This window comes from Lampetra planeri, chromosome 28 (assembly GCF_965212315.1).
Source record: "Lampetra planeri chromosome 28, kcLamPlan1.2.h2, whole genome shotgun sequence".
In the NCBI taxonomy this organism is placed as follows: domain Eukaryota; kingdom Metazoa; phylum Chordata; class Hyperoartia; order Petromyzontiformes; family Petromyzontidae; genus Lampetra; species Lampetra planeri.
The window spans coordinates 152,518-158,517 of record NC_136134.1 but is presented as its reverse complement, the minus strand read 5'-3'; positions in this window follow the sequence as shown (position 1 = coordinate 158,517).

Below are 6,000 nucleotides of genomic sequence, written 5' to 3'. Positions count from 1 at the left end.
ATGTAGTGGTGATACGCGCTGGGGTAAGGATCGTGTGCCAGCGCGTAGTGATTGGCTGTGTGTGTTGGTGACGCGCGCTGACGGTGAAGGATCATGGGTCAGCGCGGGGTCATGGGTTATGAGGCGGTGATTGGCTGGGTATCGGTGACGCGCGCTGACAGCGAGGGGATCGTGTGGCAGCGCGTGGGGATTGGTCAACTAAGGGGGTGCTCACGTCGCGGTCCGCATACGCTCTGTCTCCCGGGAGCGGAGGCTATATAAGGTGGTGCGCACAGGCGCACGGCGAGTTGGTGACCAGTGAAGACAGAAGACGGAGGAGGAAGAGATAAGGCCCTGAGGCACCTAGTCCCGCTGTCCTTGTGGGGACCGGGGGCCCTGTGTGACTCAGAGGCGGGACCTTGGGACCCGGGGCCGAACGTCCGTGTGAGGGCCGGCCCGCGGGACCCAGAGGTCGTGACCCACGCCCAAGCCGGGGTGGGTCTGTAGGCTCCACGGATGCTACGGGGCTGGAGTGCCCGTGAGCGTGCACCGTGAGCGAGTAGCGTGAGCGTGCAGCGTGAGCCGTAGTCACCACACGTGTCAAGTGGAGTGTGTAGTGTGAGAAATAGTAACCACGCGTGTCAAGTGGAATGTGCAGCGTGAGTTGTAGTGACCACACGTGTCAAGTGGAGTGTGTGGTGTGAGAAATAGTGACCACACGTGTTATTGTGGAAAGACAAGATTTAATAAAGTGTGCTACCCGTCAAGTGGTTTCCCGCCGTCATTCCGAATACTACACTTACTACAATGATGAGGGAATTCTTTTGTGCCGGGTGGTGGTGGGAATCAGGTTTCAGATAGGAATCTGTGTGGGTGGCTTTCCTGTAGACAGAGTGTCCCAACGAGGCTTCAGGCCTCTTCTCAAACAAAACCTCCAGGAATGGTAGCTTACAATCCTTCTCCACTTCCATGGTGAATTTGTTAGATGGGTGTATGGAATGAATGTGGTTGAGAAATTGGTTCAATGCTGGCAGGCCATGTGGCCAATTGACGAAAGTGTCATCTACACAAGGAAGGACGTAGGGTGGATGTCTGGATGGCATCTGTTTAAAATTTCTCCATGAAAACATTCACTATCACTGGTGATAATGGGGAACCCAAGGGGGTACCTTTATTTTGTTTGTATAAAGTACCATTCCAGGTGAAGTAAGTGTTGGTAAGGTAGTGCCTAACCAGAGTAGGAATATCAGGATTCAGTCCATGTTGGACTAAATCTTCAATTATTGCTAAGGTGTCAGGCACAGGAACCTTGATGAACAGAAACTACATCAAAACTGACAAGAAAATAATCTGGGGACAGCGAAATGCCCTTGATTAGAGAGACCAAGTGAGCTGAGTTACGTACTGCTCAGGTAGTCTTTCCAGTGAATGGAAGCAAGGTATCAGACAGAAAACGGTCCAGTTTATAGGTAGGTGAGTTGAGTGTAAACGATAGGCCGGAGTGGAGTACCTTTATTGATTTTAGGAAGACCATAGAATCTGGGTGGTCTAGTAGCAGACGTTTTTAGGGAGAGCCGTTTGAATTGTTCGATTAGAGAAGTCGAACTGGTAATGATATTGTTGGTTTATGTCGCCAGGCTGTTCGTCGGATCTTTGTTGATTTTGGTATAACTTCCATCATTAAGAAGGTCCTGGATTTTTCTGTTGTACGTGGTTTTATCCATGATGACAGTAGCATTATGTTGTATTCTAGCCTTCTTCCATCATTGAGATATAATGAATGAAAACACACCAAGAAGCAGCAGGCTGCAAAACACCAGGTGTTGTTGAGTAATGAACTGAAGGAGGGCTAGGATGGCAGAATTTGCAACCTTGCTTCAAGGAAAGATAAGGCCTGATAAACGACACCTGTCACCCGTGCTGGGCAGAGACAGTGGGAGAGTCAGCCAGACAGAGTTAAGGCAAAAAGCCCAACCATCTATGACCTCCGCACATGGGCGAATAATGGGGCAGTGTCGACTCGAAGGCAATGGAAGGAAGCAGAGGCGCCTTTGTCTGGATCACGGCCACAGAAGGCCGGGGGGTCATCACTGATTGTGTGTTTAGGGATTTCGAGCTAATTGGAACACGTGCACACAGGGAGGAGAAATACGCCTTGTTCTCCTGCAGCTGAGGGAGCCAAGATAAACCCAGCTCAAGGTTGTGTACACAGGGGAGGGAGCTGATTAACAACCCTGCACGTCTGAACGTGAGGGGGCTTTTGTCCTGAAATTAATAACACTCCCAGAGCAGAAGGTTGGATGACCACAGTGAAGGGTGTTGTGCATCTCTCAAGGCTGCAGGCTCAGCTGAACAGCGAGGCTGCGGGGGTCACCAGAAGTTCGTGTTCGCCTAGTTAAGTCAAAAAGCTCAATTATTCTGTATTGCTATTAAAGTCACGTTAAAGTCGGAATTTAACAACAGGGTAGGCTAAAGTTGTTGATGTGAAATGTCATTTCCATACCTTAATACTTTATATACAACTCGACCCGAAGCATAACGGGATGAATCACCACCAGGTCGAATATAAAATACATAATAAAAGAGCGATGTTAAACCCAGGGTTGGAGAGAAAGGGAGATCCCGGCCGTCTTTGTATCCCCGCAGCGCGGGATATGAGTGTGTATACGCTCGGGGAAACACCTCCACTTGAGTCAAGCACCACGATGGGAAATGACAGACCTTAGGTTACATACAGAATCATAACTGTGAAATGGTAAGGGACAAATGTTAAAACTTTTTTAATCATTTCTTTGTGCGTCAGTGAGGGTCGGAGGGAGTGTGCCCCTCCCTCCAGGTGGTGCAACACGGACAAAGGTGCCTATGAGACGATTTGTAACGTCTGTGTTTTGGTTCATGAAGAAGGCCAAACAAGAGATAATATCGCACCCAGACAGAGAGACGACCTCGAGGCAATTTGTAACACTTGACTGTTTGCTCGTGGATTTTATGGAGGGAATATGACAACGGAATATACCGTGGGTGAGGCACACAAGGACATACGGACGTACGGACACACACATGAACACACCTACCTACGGACAGATCCTGACACAGTAAATCAAAAGAAAACCCCGCCTTGTGGGCAGGGTCTAAAGGGATTTTTCGGCATAAAAGAAAGGACTCTGAGCATTGGAAACCAGTTCGACCAGGAGGGTCAACTCATCAGCCGAGTTCGACCAACAGGGTCGGCTCAGGAGTTCGACCAGCGGGTCGGCTCAGGAGTTCGACCAGCGGGTCGGCTCAGGAGTTCGACCGGGAGGGTCGACTCAGGAGCGAGCTGCGACCAGCGGGTCGGCTCGGCTCATAACCAGCTCGACCGAGAGGGTCGACTCAGGAGCGAGCTGCGACCAACGGGTCGGCTCGACTCTTCAGCTCGTCTGGGACTCAGCCGAGTTCGATCGGCTCTCGGGGCTCGACTCAAGCGGCTCCCCATCTCCTCTGCAGGCGGGCAAGACCCGCTTGACAGCTCAACTCGGCCTGCGTGGGTCAACCTCTGCCGAGTCGGAGGTCTCTGCTGCCGCGAGAATCGCGGTTTGGCGACGAGGCTTCGTGCTCACCCTGGCGACGACCCAACACTGCACGCTGCGAGCGAGCTGTGGGCGCCACCTACCGACCGGGTTCCGAACTACGACAGCGTATCAACAGGCATCCAACCAATTCACCACTGCGACAGGGGAGCGACTGATACGTATGACGCGCACCGCCCCCTCACCACACGACCACCAGGCGTCTGTTTGACATAAAGAACCGACTCCGAACACTGACTATTCAAGACAACTCTTACCACTCAAAAACACTCGAGACCGAGTGATGGCCATCCGTCGTTTATAAGAGTATTCGTAATTTTTATCTTTAATATTTAGTGGGCTGTACTCTTAATCGCATAAATTCCCAACAGATCCATCAATACGAATTGATTCTTGGTACCTCCTTCCGCCGAGCCACGCTCACGTGGGGAGTGGTGGCCCACCAGATCCTTATCAGGTGATCTGGTCCCCAATTAGTAAACTTGATAAGATAACGATCTTCGGAAAAGGAGCACCGTCGCAGGCCCTTACTCCGAGCCATTCTGTTGTCAGATAACCTGCCGATGTATCTGTTGAGATTGGTGCCTTTAAGAATAATAACTGTTTTTGATTGTGTCCTTTTTTTATCGCCGTATAATCTTTCAAGTATCTTTCAGTCATAATCGCCGCGCGTACTCGCATCCTATCAATAAGGAGTACGGTACTGCGTGAACAATATTGAGTAATCATTCATTAACGTTAAGGTTTTTCTTAGCATAGTATTTGCATGTTTTAACGACTCTCTCTCACTAACAACCATCGCGTTATGCGGGATACATGTGCCGTTGTCAAAGTGAAATCAGACAATCATTGATGATACTGTATTGATGCCGTGTTGACGTTCCGGGATTGAGAGTTCGCATACTATATCATAGTTGAGGTTGAATCAGTAATAAATTGATTAATACAGAAGTGGTTGTGTGATTCTTTCCTGAAATCTATGCATAAGATTTGCTTCTGCGTTGAGATCTGAACTTGGTGACCTTAATAAACACACTAATACACTCAGTAAATGTTAAAGCGATAACGGGGTGAACCGGGGACCAAAAAAAAAATAAGCGAGAATGAGACGAACCTAGACAACGATGCCGAGTTAATCTAAGTTAATCTTGCATACTTACACCACACCTGCATAACTGCATACGATTAATTGCCTTATTCCGATCGATAACCCACCCTCGTCACCGAGGCGGGGTCTGGTTATCATAACGACTGGCATTATCATAATTACACCCACTCGCATAATTACTACGATTACCTCTCGAATTGGCATAATTAAATGTGCATAATTACATAAATTAACATATTTCCGGATAATTACACATTTGGCCAAATTTCATTTGATTATTATTATTTTCACTGAATATTCATAACCCACATATACAACATAATAATTTCACCCACGCACGCATACAACACATCAAAATTTTGATACCCAACATATACAACATAATGGGGGCGTCGCCCGGGATTTCTCGCAGACAGTTTATGCATGAATTCAGGAACGAATCACTGTTGTGTTAATCAAAGTGTTGTGAACTAACGTTGCCTTGTGATTGTAAACGGGCGTAAAACAAAACAAAACGCGCTCTGAAGGGAAATACCAGAGTAGCAGAGTATAACAAAGACAGCTGGGCTGAGATTATTTGCTCGAGTTGAACTGACGCATCCTGTGATACAATTGTTTATATGTGCTCTGAAGGGGAATTCTAGAGTAACTCACGCCGCACATGAGATGTTAGAATTAAGATACACTCTTAAGTCTATTAACCACACTACGTAATAGAGATGGCGCAGGATTCACACCATTCTGAGTTTGACACACCAACGCATAACACTGATACAGAGTGGACCTCTGAGGAGGAGATGGAATCTATGGAAAAACAATATCGGGAATTTGTGTTAAAACGTACTGGACGGACTGCTAGCCAGCAGACGGAGCAGAGAGATATATGAAAGGGGTGCCATACAGAAGATGTTAAGGCTCATAGAAGGAAACTACTTAAGGACGTGATGAAATGTGGCAAAGCCTAACGTGACGTAAAAATTGCAGAAATAGCGAGGGTAGACTCGTATCTCCTCGCACAGACAGACAGAGAAAGATTATGGAATGAGGAAAAATTTGAAAGGGAAAGACAAGAGAAACTGTCCTTAATGGAGCAGGTAAAGAGTCTGCACGCCCTCGTGAGAGAGAAAGAATCCGCACTAAATGCACCAGTGAAACACCCAGACGCTGATACACAGAACACATACGGGAGTAACAATTTACCACACTCCGAGCCACGTGGACGTAGCCCAGGGCCAGATCCCACAATGAGTATGGCTACTGTGCAAAGCAATTTTGATAAAGTAACACCCTCGCAAGTCGAGGAGAGAGAAGAGGAAATAATAATACAAACGGGAAAACATGAGG